This window comes from Mustela putorius, unplaced genomic scaffold (assembly GCF_011764305.1).
Source record: "Mustela putorius furo isolate JIRA1106 unplaced genomic scaffold, ASM1176430v1.1 tig00003871_pilon_pilon_pilon, whole genome shotgun sequence".
In the NCBI taxonomy this organism is placed as follows: domain Eukaryota; kingdom Metazoa; phylum Chordata; class Mammalia; order Carnivora; family Mustelidae; genus Mustela; species Mustela putorius.
This window is the reverse complement of record NW_025422023.1, coordinates 134,339-155,218: the sequence shown is the minus strand read 5'-3', so window position 1 is coordinate 155,218 and position 20,880 is coordinate 134,339.

Here is a 20,880-nt window from a genome sequence, read left to right as displayed (position 1 = left end):
GAATCTCTCTAGTAAAGTTAGCAGGAAGATTCCAGTCCAAGTAGCAAAATTGACTTTTCTTATCACATCTATTTATATTGAGATTGACATGAACTTAGGCAATTAAGCAAGCTTAGTTTTGAAACCTTACTTCTGTTCTACAATTTGTTCTATTCCCAAACTTCTTAATGTAGTGTATGTTATAACCATTTTGAGAAACTTATTTCATTTCCTGAAAATTCATCTGTTCAAACTTTTTCTTTTTGAAATATCCAAATAAAAACTATTACAATGCTATTTCTAATGAAAAGTATTTGCCACTTCAGTCATTTTATTATTATCTATCACTGCAAGCACAATCTAAAAAAATACTCTCTGCATGGAACATTTTGCCATGAAAATGGCTTCAGTAAATAATGCACACTCTCACTTTCTTTGTGACCATCAGCATACAGGGTCTATAGTAGTCTACAATTCAAGGCTCTGGAATAGGGGTTCTTAACTATAATTCACTTAATAGCAAAAGGTGACTGCTCTACTCCTGCATTTCTGGCTTTATCACCTAGATGGCAACATCATCTTCTCAGTTGCAAAAGTTACTCTACTGAGAGTTGTTAATTAAGTTATCATTCCTTATCCAAGACATTTATTCAATTATATAATTATTCTAACACTTTCAATCTCTTTGGTCTTTTCCTCTACTCAGACCATGATTATTGAAAACTAAAAATGGAGACTAGCTGTTGTTTCTGGTTCATGCTTACCAACCTTCTCCCACTCCCTTGGTTCTCTCCATTATCCACAATGCAGCCTAAGTCACTATTAGAAAACTATTTTAATTATGTCATTCCCTTGGATACTCCAATGTCTCCCATTGATCTCAAGTTAAAGTTTAAACTTCTTAAATGGTTTTAATGCCCTTTGACATCCTTCTGACTCCTTTGTCATTTATACTGTATTTGTATTCTACATTACAGTCATGCTGATATCTTTTATTTCCTAGGCCACATCATATTCTATTACCTCTGTTTCCTCTGCTAGAGATTTTCAATTCATCCTCACTTGGCTGCCTTCTATTTACCCTTCAAGTTACAGCATAAACATTAGTTCTCCCAAGAAGCCTTTCCTAACCCCACAAATCCTGGTTAAGTGCTCCACCTAAGTGCTTTGATGGCAGTCCATAAATAAACATAACAGTCATCTCACTATGTTATAGTTTCCTGCCTACTCTTTATATCCAGATGTATGGATATAAGAAACCACGAGAAGAGCAACTGTGCTTATCCTGGGCATCTATATTCTTACTGCCTAGCTCATGTCTGATATAGAGTAGACACTCTGTCAACATTTAGTGAATGAAATATATTAGTGTAAATGTCAAGAATATTATGGTAAAAGTATTGTATAGATATAAAAAATATATCAGTGAGGAAATTTGTTTGTCCCTAGGCATTTTGAGAATAAAGTTATCCTTAAAATTTGAATATGAAAGGAGCGATCATAATACAAGGTAACTCTTTTTAGTCACTAAACTTATAAAATACATCTAGAATAAGGTCAGTGGGGCAGGGCTTTATATATATCATTCCATTGGTAGGTGCTCAGGTTATAGTAACTGTTGTAAGCATAGAGATCACAGATGCTCAGTATTTGGACACTTATTTAAAAAGCAGTTTTTGGGCTCTCTGCTCAGCAGGGAGCCTGCTTCCCCCTCCCCCTCTGTCTGCCTCTCTGCCTACTTGTGATCTCTCTCTCTATGTCAAATAAATAAAATCTTAAAAAAAATAAATAAAAAGCAGTTTTACTTGCTTTATGGTGTTAGAAGTATTTAGAATGACAAAGGCAATCTAATGCCAGATTTTTTTTTGGAAAGATATTTAAAATTTAAATTAAGTAATTTTGTTAAGTTACAATATTCTACAACATTCTGAGGAATGAAAGAATACAAAAATAACCACAGCAAATTCCCTGCATTCAAACAGCCTACAGTTTAGAAGTGAGGCAAGTAATTATGTATGAAAATAAAGAGAATTAACAGTAACTATGATCATAAAAGTTGTCATGAAGACACAAGGGTGGGCAATATTGCTTTCAACAGGTTCAAGAAATAAGATCTGAAAAATGTCAAGGTTGTATTGCATGAGGACTTGGTGGTAACTAGAGTTGGGGTGACTAGAGAATGGAATCAGTATTTCCATGGAGCAAGAGCGTTGTTAGCAAAGACTTGAAACAAAACAAGGGAGTACAAGGCCTATTTGGGGAATACAAAATATCCACACATACAGTTTTTACTGAACTGGAAAGACAGGGCTATGGTAAAGGCAGGCTGTTGTTGATAAGATTGGAAAGGAAGACATGAATGCTATATTCATAAGGACTTTGGTCAGTAGGTAATAGGGATCCAATTAAGATTTTTAACCAGCATTGCCATTCTTTAGGAATGAACAGAAGAAGATAGGATAAACTGTCTAGTTTGACTCTCTCTTGACATTTTCATTAAGCTCTATGAATTTTGTAGAAAGTGTCAATCCCATATAATTTGATGCTACCCTTCCTGAAATAAAAAGGGAAATTAAAGTGATTTAAATAGTACAATGAAAATATGCCACTATTGAAATGCTAATGTAGATGCGGTTCTTGCTGAAGTGAATCTTTGATTGTAGGATATGTAGATTTCAAGAACAAGAGGTTTCACTTCTTAGTTGAGAAATACATTCAAGAGCATAACTGTTATATCTTTAATGAGTCATTTCTGTTATTTATTTTTCCCATTCTCCTCATGACATCTTCCCATAGAAAAATCAGCAATTGTTCCTTAACTATATGTATGAAATGAGAAGAGAGAAGAAAATATCTGTAATTCTTCAATGCTTTCATTTTTTTGATGACTAATCAGTTCATGGTCTCCATGAAACTATGTAAAATAACTTTGTCATGCTAAGAGCATCCTTGGAATCTGAGTAAGCTTATGGTAAAATAATATTCAATCCATTTTGTTAGATTGGGTAGTTTCCATTTCTCTACTTCTGCAAAGCAGCTGAAGAGAAAATAAAGGACATAAAGGACACGGCATATAAACTGATTACACTGCAAAGTATAATTGAAAACATGTGCACTGAAATGTTTGAGTAAATGACAGGCATATAATTGTCAGTTCTTCCTTCTTGAAAGTAGGCATATGGATAACAGGAAATAAGTTTGAAATAATCTTTATGTGGAAGCAAAATTACTTCCTCTTTGGTATTCAGTTCTTAGCAGAATACTTAACATGTTCTGTATTTGAATATAAGGAATATTTTGGAAGTCCAGTAATGATTTGTGGATTGGATTAAATTCAGCATATTTATAATCCTTGAACTACTCATATTGAATAATAAAATATATTATTTAATTGAAAATATGCTCTAGCTCAGCACTTTTATTTCCTAATAACATAGTATCACTTTCAAGTCTATAAATTAGATTTTAAATGGCTTATGCACACAGTATAGCTAGCCACTAAATGTCACAGACATCATGAAGCTCTCCTCCATTGTAATTTTATAACTCATAGTGCTCTTCTGAAAATATATAGAATTTTTTTAATATTTTACTTTAATGTTTTAAAGTTTACTTTAATGTTTTAATTTTACTTTTCTTCCAAAACATTCTTGGGGGGTTATACATTCTTATATATTGTACATCTGATTTTATAGATATAGATATAGATATGTACTTTAATTTGTGATTATATAATGTGTTTTCAAATATATGAACTATATGAGTAATCAGGGACATATTAAAAACTATTAAATATAATTCTTCATTAGTTTATATGGGATCTTTTGGTTTATTGAAACCTGCCATACCAAGAAATATTGATCAATTTTGGGACTCCTACTAGGGTATAAGAAACTATGTAATTTATGTATACTTATTAGCTCAAGTCAAATGTGTTATTTACTGATAGACAATTAAGCATAGCATAAACAGCATACATTTGGCATTAGGCAGTCTTGGATTAAAAAATTAGCTGTAGATCATTTTCACTATATAACTTTGGACAAGTTAAAGTACCCAGGGTTCTATTTTCCTGTCATTAGAGCTAATCTTTATTTCTTAAAGTGTTATAGAACTTAAATAACCTATATGAGGGGCATAGAGCAGTGCCTATTATCAGGATGTTTACTACTAGGATTAATTTTATACATAGGTGAAACTATGACCTAATCTCTATTATCAAGAAATCTATACACTGCTCAGGTGTTTGAAATGCAATTGAATAACAGAGACGAGAGTCTCAGAAATGAAAAAGAAACACCTGCTTGCATCAATGCCGAGCAAACACTTATAATTGCAGGGAACAATATATTTTTTTGTGTATGTTCTGCCCCCATACTTAGTATGTCACGAAAGCACTGAACCTTGGTCTCTCGAGACCTCTAAATCAAACCTTTCCACATGACTCTATCTGTATGAAAGGCAGTGCAATTAACTGAGAGTTCCAGTTACTATATTTGTGCTTCTGGGCAAATAGTTAATATCCTCTCCAAGTAGGATAAATTTGATGCAAGATTCATGCACCCTTAACATTAACTAGGTCTTTTTTAGCCAAGCTTAGGCAAAAAATCATAGAAATCAGGGCGTTCCGTAGAGCCTGTTCTGCCTCCAGGTGCTTAGAATTTAAATTTGGCACTGCTTTACAGGCCAACAGCTGCTCTCTTTGCAAGAGGTGGAGCATGGAAAGAAGATAAACATTTATGCTATATAGGGCAAAAAGAACAGCTTGAAGTAGAATATTCTGAAAACAATGATAATTAATACAGACTACAGGAAAAATGTTATATAAATTATACTGTAAGAATTTTTAAGGACAGCATTATAATAATCCAATTTTAAGACGGAATAGAATTCCAAATTGTGAAAAATACTATATGTCAGAAAAAATGTCTCAGGAAAATAGTATATTAACTTTTCAGTATCTTAAAAAATTCTAAAATCAGGAGTCGAACCCAAGATTTTGCATTTCAGTGGCAAAGAGAAGAAAACAACTATTAACCCTATTTTCTAGATATTTTCAAACATCATCAATGCAGTACAATGCTCACTAAAATTACCAGTTCCCTTATATACCTGAGATCTGGTTTATCAAATACTGAACAAACAGTAAAACTGCACTATATAATTAGACATAAATACGGGCCTAAAGCAATTTACTAAATATTCAGTTAAATTATTCCCAGAGTATACCCACCCCATAGAAGAAAACTCTATAGGGATTGTATATTCATCAGAATGCTCTTTTTGAGAATTTTAGAAGTGGATATGTTGAGATATAACAAATTGAAAAATAAATCTAAACAACAGAAATAATAACTTCTATCCTAGGCAGAATTTATTTTTTTCAATTATTTACTTGAATAGTTGAAATATTTATTTCAACTATTATTTGCTCCTGCTGAGCAAGGAGTCTGATACAGAACTCAGTCCCAGGACTGAGCCGAAGGCAGACACTCAACCAACTGAGCCACTCAGGTGTCCCATCTGGCCAGAATTTAAAGCTCATTTCTTATTCATTCATTTTTTTTTTTTAGACAAAAAATATTGAGCTCCCACTAAATTTTAGACACCATTCTAGCATAAGTGATGCACTTATGATCAAGATCAAATTTTGCCCCTCATGAAGTTTACATGTAGATGCAGTCATATGATGATCTAAGGAGGGAAAAAGAAAAAGAAAGTAGTACTATAAGAGATCTCAGAGCCAAACATGAATACCAGTGTTTCTACAGAGAAAGGAGTGAAGGAATATTGTAGAGGACAAAGTCAGAAAAGTAGTCAGAAGCTACTCGTCTAGTCTCATGACAAGGATTGTTTTCTGTTTGATTATGTTAAAGTACAAGTTAATTTTAAGCAGCAGAGTCCTAGCATGAGACTGAACACTTTGAAAAATGCTTTTGGTTCCTGCATAGAGTGGTTCTCTACTGGGTTATAATGAGAAGAAAGAATTAGTAAGTTATTACTGTAGGCCAGGAGAGAGAGGACTTGGAATTCTGGAGATACCAGAATTCCAAATACAATTATTTAAGTGTAATTATATATATATGTACATATATGTATATAAAACTATATATAGTTTTCATGTTTTGAATAAGTAGCTTTCTGATATCAACAATTTATATAAGTCTTTGAATGTTTGTAAGTATGAGCATTATACCTATATTGGCTCATAGTTAGAATAGCCTAGATGGGGGCACCTGAGTGGCTCAGTGGGTTAAAGCCTCTGCCTTCAGCTCAGATCATGATCCCGGGGTCCTGGGATCGAGCCCCACATCGGGCTCTCTGCTAAGCGGGGAGCCTGCTTCCCTGCCCCCCCCACCTGCCTCTCTGCCTACTTGTGATCTCTGTCAAAAAAATAAATAAATAAAATCTTAAAAAAAAAAAAAGAATAGCCTAGATGTTATTTTTTTTAGTTCTAAAGATCAATATGTTCCTGCCTCCATAAGGTGCCATATGAAGTAATCTAGGCTGAATAAGTTAATAAAAGGACTCGAGAAACATACAAATGTGGGCTTAACAGGAAAAGTGGTCTAGATGTAACTGAATAATTTGTTTCATTTATTTTGTGGGCCTAAGCATTTGTTCATTCAGAAAATACACTCCAATGGCCAGTGACTGACAGGCACTGTGCTGGGCACTAAACATATGGCAGGAAACATAATTAATTTGCTATTTGACTTTGTAAAGTCTTTGATCTAGCCAACCAGATATAATGGACAAATGCTCCTGCTGCTGGGAGTAGTTTTGTGTTTGTGTTTCTTGTTTTTTGTTTTGTTTTCAGCAGTAAAAATAATAAATAATAATGATAAATAATAATAATAAATAATAATGATGATGATTATTATTAATAATAATGATATTAAGATATTAATGATATTAAGATATATTCCTAATATTAAGATATATTCCTAATATTCCTAATCATGGGCGCCTGGGTGGTTTAGTGGGTTAAAGCCTCTACCTTCGGCTCAGGTCATGATTCCAGGGTCCTGGGATCAAGTCCCGAGTTGGGCTCTCTGCTCAGCAGGGAGCCTGCTTCCTCCTCTCTCTCTGCCTGCTTCTCTGCCTACTTGTGACCTCTGTCAAATAAATAAATAAAATCTTAAGAAAAGAAAGATATATTTCTAATCAGTGGAATAATCTATTTATTCAATATTTTTAAAAATTTCTTTTTAGTGTTCCAGAATTCATTGTTTATGCACCACACTCAGTGCTCCACCACACTCAGTGTGCCCTCCATAATACCCACCACCAGATCACGCAACCTACCATCCCCCTCCCGTCCAAAACCCTCAGTTTGTTTCTCAGAGTCCACAGTCTCTCATGGTTTATCTCCCCCTCCAGTTTCCCCCAACTCCCTTCTCCTTTCAAGCTCCCCATTTATTGTTTGTTATTCCTTATGCTCCACAAATAAGCAAAACCATAAGATAATTGACTCTCTGCTTGACTTATTTCAGCATAATCCCTTCCAGTCCCATCCATGTTGATACAAAAGTTGGGTATTCATCCTTTCTTATGGAGGCATAATACTCCATAGTATTTATGGACCACATCTTCCTTATCCATTTGTCTGTTGAAGGGCATCTTGGTTCTTTCCACAGTTTGACAACTGTGGCCATTGCCACTATGAACACTGGAATACAGATGGCCCTTCTTTTCACTACATCTCTATCTTTGGGGTAAATACCCAGTAGTGCAATTGCAGGGTCATAGGGAAGCTCTGTTTTTAATTTCTTAAGGAATCTCCACACTGTTTTCCAAAGAGGCTGCACCAACTTGCCTTGCCACCAACAGTGTAAGAGGGTTCCCCTTTCTCCACATCCTCTCCAACACACGTTGTTTACTGTCTTGTTAATTTTGGCCATTCCAACTAGTGTAAGGTGGTATCTCAATGTGGTTTTGATTTGAATCTCCCTGATGGCTAGTGATGATGAACATTTTTTCATGTGTCGGGTAGTCATTTGTATGTCTTCATTGGAGAAGTGTCTGTTCATGTCTTCTGCCCATTTTTTGGCATGATTATCTGTTTTGTGTGTGTTGAGTTTGAGGAGTTCTTTTTAGATCTTGGATATCAGCCCCTTGTCTGTATTGTCAATTTGCGAATATCTTCTCCCATTTCATGGGTTGCCTCTTTGTTTTGTTTACTGTGTCCTTTGCTGTACAGAAGATCTTGATGAAGTCCCAAAAATTCATTTTTGCTTTTGTTTCCTTTGCCTTTGGAGACATGTCTTGAAAGAAGTTGCTGTGGTTGATGTCTAAAAGGTTACTGTCTATGTTCCCCTCTAGGATTCTGATGGATTCCTGCCTCACATTAAGGCCTTTTATCCATTTCAAGTTTCTCTTTGTGTATGGTGTAAGAGAATGGTCGAGTTTCATTCTTCTATGCATAGCTGTCCAATTTTCCCAGCACCATTTATTGAAGAGACTGTCTTTTTTCCAATGTATATTTTTTCCTGCTTTGTCAAAGATTATTTGACCATAGAGTTGTGGGTCTATATCTGGGCTCTCTACTCTGTTCCACTGGTCTATGTGTCTGTTTTTGTGCCAGTACCATGCGGTCTTGGTAATCGCAGCTTTGCAGTAAAGCATAAAATCAGGCAACATGATGCACCCAGTTTTGTTTTCCTTTATCAATATTTCCTTAGCAATTCGGGGTCTCTTCTGATTCCATACAAATTTTAGGATTGTTTGCTCCAGCTCTTTGAAAAAATGCCAGTGAAATTTTGATCAGGATGGTATTGAAAGTATAGATAGCTCTAGGCAGTATAGAGATTTTAACAATTTTTTAAATATTTTATTTATTTGACAGACAGAAATCACAAGTAGGCAGAGAGGCAGATAGAGAGAGAGGGGGAATCAGGCTCCCTACTGAGCAGAGAGCCGGATGTGGGCCTCAATCCCAGGACCCTGAGATCATGACCCGAGCCGAAGGCAGAGGCTTTAAACCACTGAGCCACCTAGGCGCCCCATTTTAACAATTTTTATTCTTCCAATACATTAGCATGGAATGGTCTTCTATCTTTTTGTGTCTTCTTCAATTTCTTTCACGAGTATTCTGTGGTTCCTCAAGTACAGATCCTTTACCTCTTTGGTTAGGTTTATTCCCAGGTATCTTATGGTTCCTGGTGCTACAGTAAATGGAATCAATTCTCTAATTTCCCTTTCTGTATTTTCATCGTTAGTGTATAAGAAAGCAACTGATTTCTGTACATTGATTTTGTATCCTGCCACACTACTGAATTGCTGTATGAGTTGTAGTAGTTTGGGGGTGGAGTCTTTTGGTTTTTCCATATAAAGTATCATGTCATCTGTGAAGAGAGGGAATTTGACTTCTTCATTGCCAATTTGAATACCTTTTATTTCTCTCTGTTGTCTGATTGCTGTTGCTAGGACTTCTAATACTACGTTGAACAAGAACAGTGAGAGTTCAATATTATTAATCACCTGAGATGCTTCAAACCCAATATCAATGCTAGATAACTAAGCTTCAAAAGGACAAATTATCTATTTGGTGGTATTGCTCAAAATTTTTCTGTTAACTGCCTCCAACAATAGCATACAAAAAGGTAAATAATATGTTTCTATTGGGTAACCTGAGGAAGAACTGGAAATTATGTGGTACCAATATCAACCCAACATTTAGATTATGTAATTCATTTGCTTTGGTATCAGTAAGTCCTCATTTCCTTTTCCCCTCAGCCCCTGACAACCACCTTTACACTCTGTTTTTTTGTTTTGTTTTGTTACTATTTTAGATGTCTCGTGAAGTGGAATCATGCAATATTTGTCTTTTGATGAATGGCTTGTTTCACTTAGCTTAATGTCCTTAGGGTTCCTTCATGTTATCACATATGGCATGATTTCCCTCTTTTTAAAGGATGAATAGGATTCCTTTACATGTTTATAACACATTTTTCTTTTTTACTTATCCTAAATGAATATTAGTTTGTTTTCACATCTTAGCTACTGTGAATAGTGCTACAGTGAACACAAGAGTGCTATCTCTTCAGGATCCTGATTTCGGTTCTTTTGGATAAACACCCAGATAGTGGGATTGTTGGATTGTACAGTAGTTCTAATTTTAATTTTTTGAGGAACATTATACTATTTTTCATAGAAGCTGGATCATTTTACATTCCTAGCAACAGTGTATAAGGACTCAAAATTTTCCATAGCATTATCAACATTTGTATTTTATTTGATAATAGTCATCCTAACAGGTGTGAGGTGATATCTCATTGTGGTTTCAATTTGCATTTCCCTTATGACTAGTGACATTGAGCATGTTTTTATATACCATTAGCCATTTGGAGGTCTTCTTTGGACAAATGTCTATTCAAGTCCTTAGCTCATTTTGGAATTGCACTTAAGGAGTGTCTCTTTGTTTTTGCTGTTTAGTTGTAGAAATTCCTTATATATTTTGGAGATTAACTTCTCACCAAATTCATGGTTTGCAAATATTTTCTCCAATCCCATAGGGTGTCTTTCAACTGCTGATTATACCCTTGTGATACAGAAGCTTTTCAGTTTGACATACTCCTATAGGTTTGTTTTTGTATTGTGGCCTTTGGTGTAGTATGTAGTATCCAAGATCATTAAAAAAGAATGTGACAAAGCTCTTCCCCCGTTTTCTTTTAGGGGTTTTAGAGTTTCAGGTCTTCTGTTTAAGTCATTAATCTGTTCTAAAATGATTTTGTGTATTGTGTAAGATAAGGAGGGTCTAACTGATTCTTTTGCAGGTGGTTAGCCAGTTCTCTCAGCACCATTGATTGAAAAGATCGTCCTTTCCAAAATATGCACTCTTACTCTGTTGAAATTACCACTGTGTTCATGTATTTGCCTCTTGGCTTTGATGAACATTTTTATGACAATTGTCTTGAAATCTCTGTCAGATAAAAAACTTAAGTCCATTTTAATAGGGTCAGGTTTCCAGAAATTTATTCTATTCTGTTGTTCAGAACATTGTTATTTGATTTTTTATTTTCCTTAACTCTGTGTTGAATTCTACACATTAGGCAGGACAGGCATCTCTCCCACTTTTCACAGCTGACTATTTAGGAGAAGAGCCTCACCAATCAGCCTTGCCAGATATTTTGGAGGCTAGTTCTTTGGGCAGCCATGGAGAAGTTGAGATGCTGAATACAGGGATCAACTCTCCCTCTCCAGGGGGTAGCTGAGAACTGGGATTTTTCATTTGTCTGTACTGAGGTAGGGGGAGAATCTATGGCATCAAACAACACAAGCCATCATCTTCATTCTTTATTAGGTGGCTAGACTGTGTGGGTTCCATTAGCATCCAAGACCAGAAGGTCAGAAGTAGGCTCCCTGCAGAGCATTCTTGGAAAAGCTAGACTTCTGGACACCCAAACCTACTCCTTCCTTAACCTGGAAGAAGCTGGGGCTAGGGAGTTTCTTCCTGACTATATGGCTCTGAGCCAAGAGTAGATATTCTGTTAAGAGGGTGTCGTGCATCTCCCTACTGGCTTCAGTGAGTCTGGTAACATATTTGCCTGGGGTTTAAGAGCCTTTCAATTTATAGTTTCTAAATTTCTAGGAGGGTAATTTATTTGTGAAATGTTGCTGAATTGATATGTTTGTGGGAGGAAGGAGAGTCCAGGAAATCTTAATCTGACATCTCATTGATTTCACTTCCTTTTTATTATTTTTTAAAATGACTGGAATAATTCCTAAAAAATAACATGAAAACTATAAGTAGCCCCCCCTTTTTTTTTTGGATCCATGTTGTTTTGGGAGATAACATATCCTTTGTATAATACAACTTCTAAAATCAATACCAGAATATAGAATCAATCTTTTCAAAAATAATATATTTGATATGTCTCACTAAAATATATTAAAATGCTATTGAGAGTAAAAAGTGTTTGGATCATCACACATTAAATAAAATTTTGAAATACTTTAAGTATTAGGAAGAGATACAATATGACAACTCAAGAATACCCTGAATTCACCCCCTCCATGGTCATACCAAATCTTTACCTACATTTAGAGCAATTTCTCCTAAAGAACTAAGAGTTGACTGAATAGCGTCTGCACAACAAAGGGTAGATGGACCACACAGAGAATGACAAGAAGGACAGAAGCATGGTAATGAACCCTGACTTCCAATCTGCAAACTACAGAGAGGGACAGTACTGAGGGACCAGGAATAGAGTCATCCACCCTGAGGCCCAGAAAACAAGCAATGATTTAAAAGGGTAACTACAATTCAAAGGAACCAGCCTTTGAGTATCTGCTAAACGGTAGGGAACCTATGGAACACTCTCTGGGTTTTGAAGGGCTAATGAATGCCAAGTTTATACTCTCTCTTGATAGTGAAGATGGCAGCAGAGTTGCGTTTCCCAGCCACCAAATGCCTTCACAAGCCCTGGGCTTCTTGCCCACTCCAAATCCAGTCATCCATACCAAGGGCAATCTCCCCACCTGCCTGAGCTCTATGCACCCCTCCATGGCGTCTCCAGTAATGCACATATAAGGACACCCTTGAGCAGTGCCACTATGGCTCCAGCCATCTGTTCAAGATAACCGACATAAAGCACCCCATGACACACAAGGCCCATATCTGTTTTAGTTGCAGACAACTCTCTAGGACCCCCATGCATGCAGCATTCTGAACCCCTTTACCACTTACTATTTGGAAAAAAAAAAAAAACAGCTAAATTTTGTATAACTTGGAGAAAGAAACAGATATTGAACTATAGGAAGCACAGAGAGCCCCAAACAAGATGAACCCAAGGAGGTCCATACCAAATAACATAATTAAAAAGTCACAAATTAAAAATAGAGAATCTTAAAAACAGCAAGAGAAAAACAGCTAGTTACAAATAATGGGAAACCTCATAGGGCTATGAGCTGATTTTTTAGCAGATATTCTGCAGACCAGAAGGAAGTGGTATGGTATATTCATGTACTAAAAAGAGAAACCCACAGGTAAGAATACTGTACCTGAAAAAGTTACTCAGAATTGAAGGAGAGGGGTGCCTGGGTGGTTCAGTCAGTTGAATAGCTGACTTTTGATTTTGGCTTAGGTCATGATCTTGGGATTGTGAAATTTAGTCCCATGTTGGGCTCTGTGGAGAGTCTGCTTGAGATTCTCTCTCCCTGTCCTTTGCTCCTCCCCCATGTGCTTTCTCTCTTTCTCTCTAAAATAAATAAAATCTTTAAAAAAAGAATTGAAGGGGCACCTGGGTGGATCAGCAGGTTAAAGCCTCTGCCTTCAGCTCAGGTAATGATCCCAGGGTCCTGGGATCAAGCCCTACATCGGGCTCTCTGCTTGGTGGGGAGCCTGCTTCCTCCTCTCTCTCTCTCTGCCTGCCTTTCTGCCTACTTGTGATTTCTGTCTGTCAAATAAATAAATAAAATATTTTAAAACAAATTTAAAAAATAAAGAATTGAAGAAATAGATTTCCTCTTTCTCTTTCTCTCTCTCTCTTTCTCTCACTCTCTCTCTCTCTCTCACTCACACACACACACACACACAGTCAAAAGCTTACCACTACTAACTCAGTCTTAGAAGAAATGAAGGGACTTCTTTAAGTGGTGATGAAAACTCTTAACTACAAGCCAGAAAATTATAAAAGGAAAAAGTTTTGTAAGAGCAACCATACTTATTCTCAATTGCTTGACATACTCAGTCACTTATTAAGGTAGTATGAAGGTTAAGAGTCAAAAGTAGTAAATCAGTTATATCTAAATCATTAGTTATGGGACTCTAAAGATGTAAAATATGACATATATAAAATATAGACTCCTAGTATGTGTTCAAAGTTAAATGACCATCAACTTAATAGACTGCTATATATTTAGCATGTCATATGTGAACCTCATGGTAAATACAAACCCAAAAACCGTAAGAGATACACAAAAAATAAAGAGAAAGGAGTCCAAGCATAACAGTAAAGCCATTAATCACAAAGGAATAGAAGAAGAAAGGAAATATAAAAAACAACCAGAAAACAAGAAATTAGCAATAAGAACATACTTATCAACAATTACTTCAAATGTAAATGGTCTAAATGCTCCAATCAAAAGATAAAGAGTGGCTGAAAGAATAATAATAAAAGAATCATCCAAATGCTGCCAACAAGAGACTCCATTCAGACCTAAGGACACATATAGACAAAGTAAAGAGACGAAAAAAGATATTCCATGCAAATAGAAGGGGAAAAAAAATTTTGGGTAGCAATGCTTATATTAAAAAAATAAACATTTTTTTAAAAGACTATAACAAGAGACAAAGAAGAGCAATACTTAAACAATCCAACAAAAAGTAATGCTAATTGTAAGCATCTTTGCACATAGCCTAGGAGCACCTAAATACATAGAGCAAATACAGATAGAAAAGGGGAAATAGACAGTAATATGATCATTTTAGAGGACTTTAACACCCCACCTACATCAATAGAAAGATCATCCAAACAGAAAATAGTGAAAGAGGAAATAGTCACTTTGAATCACATGTAGCACCAGATGGACTTAATATTTATATACAGAATATACATTTTTTTCAAGTGCACATGGAATATCCTCCAGGATATATCACATATTATGTCACAAAATAAGTCTCAATAAATTTGGGATGATTGAAGTCATATAAGCATGACTTTTAACTACAGTATTATGAAATCTCAAGAACCTAGATGTCCATCAACAGATGAATGGATAAAGAAGATGTGGTATATATACACAATGGAATACTATGCAGCCATCAAAAGAAATGAAATCTTGCCATTTGCGACAACATGGATGGAACTAGAGTGTATCATGCTTAGCGAAATAAGTCAAGCAGAGAAAGACAACTATCATATGATCTCCCTGATATGAGGAAGTGGTGATGCAACATGGGGGCTTAAGTGGGTAGGAGAAGAATAAATGAAACAAGATGGGATTGGGAGGGAGACAAACCATAAGTGACTCTTAATCTCACAAAACAAACTGAGGGTTACTGAGGAGAGGGGGGTTGGGAAAAGGGGGGTGGGGTTATGGACATTGGGGAGGGTATGTGCTTTGGTGAGTGCTGTGAAATGTGTATACCTGGCGATTCACAGACCTGTACCCCTGGGGATAAAATATATGTTTATAAAAAATAAAAACTTAAAAAAAAATAAAAAAAAAATTAAAAGAAAAAACTGGGAGAGAAAAATGAACATGTGATGGCTAAATAACATGCTACTAAACAACAAATAACAAATCAAGGAGGAAATTATAACATATATGGAGACAAGAAAAAAAGAAAGAAAAAAAAATGAAAAAACAATGGTCCAAAATCTTTGGAATGCATAAATGGAGTTCTAATAGGAAAGTTTATAGTTATACAGGGGTGGGGAGAGGGAGAAGCAGGTTCCCTGTTGAGCAGGGGACATGATGAGAGGCTGGATCCTGGACCCTGGGATCATGACCAAAACCAAAAGCAGATGCTTAACTAAGCCACCCAGGTATCTCTATTTTTTTATTTCTTCTTTGATCTTTATTATTTCCTTCCTTATACTAGCTTTTTTTTTTTTCCCCAGTCCCTTTACCTGTAAGGTTAAATTCATTGAGATTTTTCTTGTTTCATGAGGTAGTACCTGCTTGGCAGGGAATCTGCTTCTCCCTCTCCCTTTGCCTGTTGCTGCCCCTGCTTGTGGCCTATGTATTAGATAAATAAATAAAATTAAAAAAAAAACAATAGTATTTTTCATATAACTAGGAAAAAATGCTCCTGAAATATGTACGGAACCATGAAAGACCCCACAGAGCCAAAGCTATCTTGAGAAAAAAAGATCAAAGCTGGAATTACCACAATCCCAAATTTCACGATACTTTGAAAGTTTTAGTAATCAAAACAGTATGGTAATAGAACAAAAGTACACACATAGATAAGTGGAACAGAATAGAGAACCCAGAAATAAACTCATGCTTGTATGGTCAATTAAATAATGAAAAAGGAAGCAAGAATATACAGTGGAGAAAAGACAGTCTTATCAGTAAATGGTGTTGAGAAAAATGGACACCTACATGTAAAAGAATAAAACTGAACCACTTTTTTTTTTTTTTAAGATTTTATTTATTTGACAGAGAGAGATCACAAGTAGGCAGAGAGGCAGGCAGAGAGAGAGAGAGAGGGAGGAGGAAGCAGGCTCCCTGCCTAGCAGAGAGCCCGATGTAGGACTTGATCCCAGGACCCTGGGACCATGACCTGAGCTGAAGGCAGAGACTTAACCCACTGAGCCACTCACGCATCCCTGAACCACTTTCTTAAACCATTCACAAAAACAAACTCAGAACCACTTTCTTAAACCATTCACAAAAACAAACTCAAAGTGGATTAAAGACCTGTGAGACCTGGAACCATAAGCCTCGCAAAAGAAAGCAAGCGAGTAATCTCTTGGACATTGGTCTTAGCAGCATATTTAGGGACATTTCTCCTCAGAAAAGGGAAATAAAAACAAAAACTATTGAGACTACACCAAAATAAACTTTTGCACAGCAAAGCAAACTATTAACAAAATTAAAAAGCAACTTATTGAATTATATCTAATAAGAGGTTAACATGAAAAATATATAAACAACTTACACAACTCAATATCAAACACAAAAACAGTCCAACTAAAAAATGGTCAGAAAACTGAATGGACATTTTTCTAAAGATGAAATACAGATGGCTGACAGACCTGTGAGAATATGTTCAACATCACTAATTAGGGAAATCCTAATTAAAACCACATTAAGAAATCACCTAACACCAGTCAGAATGGCTAGTATCAGAAAGAAATGAAACAGCAAAGTGTTGGTGAGGATGTGAGAGGAGGTGCACTTTGTGCACATTGTGCACTTTCATGGGAATGTAAACTGGTGTAGTCACTGTAGAAAACAGTATGGGGGCTATCTCCAAAAACTTAAAAATAGAAATATCATGGGATCCAGTAATTCCACCACTGTATATTTATCCAAAGAAGACAAAAACACTAATTTGAAAACATATATGCACCCCCATTTCATTCCATCATTATTTACACACACACACAGTGTGTGTGTGTGTGTGTGTGTGTGTTGTGTATACATACATTTCATTATATATATTACTCATTCATAAAAAGAATGTGATCTTTCCATTTGGGACAACATGGACTTGCCTAAAGGGCATCACGCTAAGTAAAATATGTGAGAAGGAAAAAGACAAATACCATATGATCTTATTTACATGTGCAGACTAAAATAAAACAAAGCTAAACAGACTAAAACACAGAACAAACTGGTGGTTGTCAGAGGGGAGATGTGCGTGTACGCATGGATAAAATAGGTGAATGGGATTAAAAGGAACAAACTTCAAGTTATAAAAGAAGTCACAGAGATGAAAAGTACAGATAGAGAATATAATTATAATAATGTATGGTAACAACACTTATGATAAATACTGAGTAGTATCCAGAATTGTCCAATCATTTGCACTATACTATGAAACTCACATAGTATTATATACCAAATATATTTCAATAAAAATTTATTAAGGTATTATTAATGTCATTTTAATTTTACCCTGTTAATATTCATTTATGCAATTATTTTATCAGGACTCTAGTATATCGAGTCAGGATTGCATATAAATGAGTATTCATATTTGCAAACTATGTTTAGTGAGAAGATTATGGAATCTAAATACTTTGAAGACCACTTCCTATGAGTAAATATTCATAAAGGGGCCAGTCAGTTAAGTATCCAAATGTTGATTTGGGCTCAGGCATTGATCTCAGGGTCATGAGACTGAACCCACTGTCAGGCAGCACACTGGGCATGGAGCCTGTTTAAGATTCTCTCTACAGCTGTCCCTCCCCACTCGTGTGCTTTCTCTCACTGTCTCTCTCTAACAACACAAAGGGGTGCCTAGGTGGCAGAGTCAGTTAAGCATCTGCCTTTGGCTCTCATGATCCCTGCCTGGGTCCAGGGATTGAGCCCCACATTGGCCTCCCTGCTAAGCAGGAAGCCTGCTTCTCCCTCTCTTTCTCTGCTGCTCCCCCTACTTGTGCTCTATCCCTTGCTCTCTCTCTCTCTCTGACAAATAAGATCTTTTAAAAAATGCATGATTAATGCTATTTCTCATCTATAGCCCAATATCAGTTTTTACAATGTCTATCACAGTAATTATTATTAATAGATACTGTGGTTATTTCCTTAGGTAGCTCTCTTCCTGATTAGACAAGGAGTTCTCTGAAAGGAGGGCCTGTGTCTAGTTGGCATTACTGTACCACGTTTAGCATGGTGCTAGCAATGTAGAAGATATCTAGTAAATTTTTGATAAATTTCAAAAATAGATGTGAGAAACAAATACAAGAGAATATATACAATGCTGCCAAAGCATATTTTATTATAAATCCTAGTGGATTGTTTTATAATTTTAAGTGAATTGTCACAAAGTGTTCAGGAAGCTATTGTATAAAATACTAAATTCCATGATTTGACAGAAGCAACTAATGGCTTGTATCTAGGAAAGCTGAAAGCTCCTCAAGACAGCCCCAGAACTCAGGGATGTGATATAACTTTGAACAAGCTATTTTGTTGCACCCTCTATATATTTTGTGGTATCACTTAGAGGCAAGAAAGAATTTCTGAGTGTAATTTCTTCTCCCTACATCATTCTAAAAATTGTAGGTAAAATGTAATAGGAAAATATTTATTTTCTTGTCACTTAATATGACCAGTAGGAATAAAGAATACTGTCTATAAAAATGTTGAAACTATAAGATTCACATGTAAACTAATGATAGGATTTGGGAAGAGCACTTTAATAAATGTGATTTTGCTGTTTTGACGTATTCATGAAAAAAAACCATTGTAATCACTTTACATAATCCTTACATCCAAAGAAACCATGAGTTTTCCTTAAAGTACCTTTTAATATAATGCAGTTATATGAATTATATAAATTATTTATTTCTACTGTCTGTGCATTTTTCCCTTTTAAAAATAAACGGAAGTTGGTGCAATATTTAGAAATAATTCTCAAATTAAAAGTGAGGAAGCTGGTGCATCCCATAACTCCCCCAAGATTATGAAGTCAGCAGAATTGATTTTGATACAGCATATTTCATTAAGTAATTATTCATGCATAATTGTGGATTTTAAACACATACTTATTTTGCTTTTTATAAAAAAATTCTTCTAGAATCATTCTAATTGCCTATGAATATGTGAACCAGAATTTTTACTGTGCTTTTATAAATTTACGATAATCCACTTTCTTTTAAACAAAGGGTGGATCCATTCATTTTGAATAGTTCAGATGCTTTAACAGAAAGTTTACAGATAATTTGGATCATACTCAGGTTTAAATAGAATAATTAATAACTAAATCTTTTCCTTTTAATGAGCTATCTCAAATTAGATAAATATCAAAATTACAGTCACTAATTTTCATTTTTCCTCAAAATATTAAGTTAAAATAACTGCAAATACCATATTTGCCTTGATAGATAATATGTTTGTTATGTGCAGAAGCACATTTAATTATTAAATTCACTTAATTTTTTTACGAACATTGTTTTAATTGTAGATATTTGAAATACCTACACACTCTCCCAAAATTATATTCATATTAGTTGAATCTCTATTTTGTACCTACAATGGGTTAATTGAAGTTTTGTTCATTTGATTGCAATGTCACAAGGAAAAATTGTTTATAAATCTCAGCTTTAAATTCTTTCACCTGTATAACATACAGCCCTAGGGATGCTGTAAGGATTAATGAATTTGAAAAGTACATTGACCTTTCTGATGAAACATGCTCTATAAGTACAAAATGCTATCACACTGTGCTCAAATAAGATGCATTGCATAAAGTGAAAAAAATATATATATATGTAAGTAGATCAGATGAAGGCAGATTGACAGCACAGACCTATTATATATAGAAACCCTTGTCTCTAGTAAGGTTTGTCCTAACTTATAAAGTTTGTTCTTGTCCCAAATATCTCTCCTTTGTTTGGCTTTGTTTCTGTGTCTAATGTAAGAATTTAGGTCATTTCTTTTAAAAATATATACCATTAATGTTAGTGTTTTACAGCTGAATTATATATCCTCACTATATTCTTCCCAGCCAATAAATGAGATTTTAGTTAGTACAACTCGGCTGAGTTTTTTATTAACTGGTTATGTGCCAGACATTGAGCTAAATACTAGTCACAGATTATTTTATTCGACTCATTCAACTTATAATAAAAGACAAGCTGTACAGTAAGTCAGCCATGGCTGAATAGTGATATTAACTTTTGAACTCATGATCAGCATAGAAAATGTGGTATTGAGAAACTGGATTTGGCAGCATGAATCCAGCACATTTTCTTTTTTTCAAATGATGAATTTGAAGCCAACCAGAGCATTTAAATGAATATTCACCTTCCCTGTTCAAATGCTATTTCATGAATCCAGCACATATTTTTTTCAAATGATGAATTTGAAGCCAACCAGAGCATTTAAATGAATATTCACCTTCCCTGTTCAAATGTTATTTCCTGTGAATAGATTTCTTTTTATTTATCTTCCAAGGATCCTCATTATATTAATGCTAAAAATGAAGGTACAGTAAATAAAGGTGTTGGCATTTTGGATATTGGCAAGAAATAGCTTTCTCTATAAATTAGTAAATTAGTTTTACTTATTAATTACAAATTAGTTCTATATATTATTCCACTGAATGATAAGTTCATGTGATACATGAACTTGATCATTCCCATATACTTTTGAAAGCTACTCTTTGCAGCTTCAAACTTATAGGTTGGAAATAGATCCTAAGTCTCTGTCTTTACCTCATATTTTAATATTTAGGAAGCTTCAATGACATAAATTGCAAATTAAAGGAACTGCTAA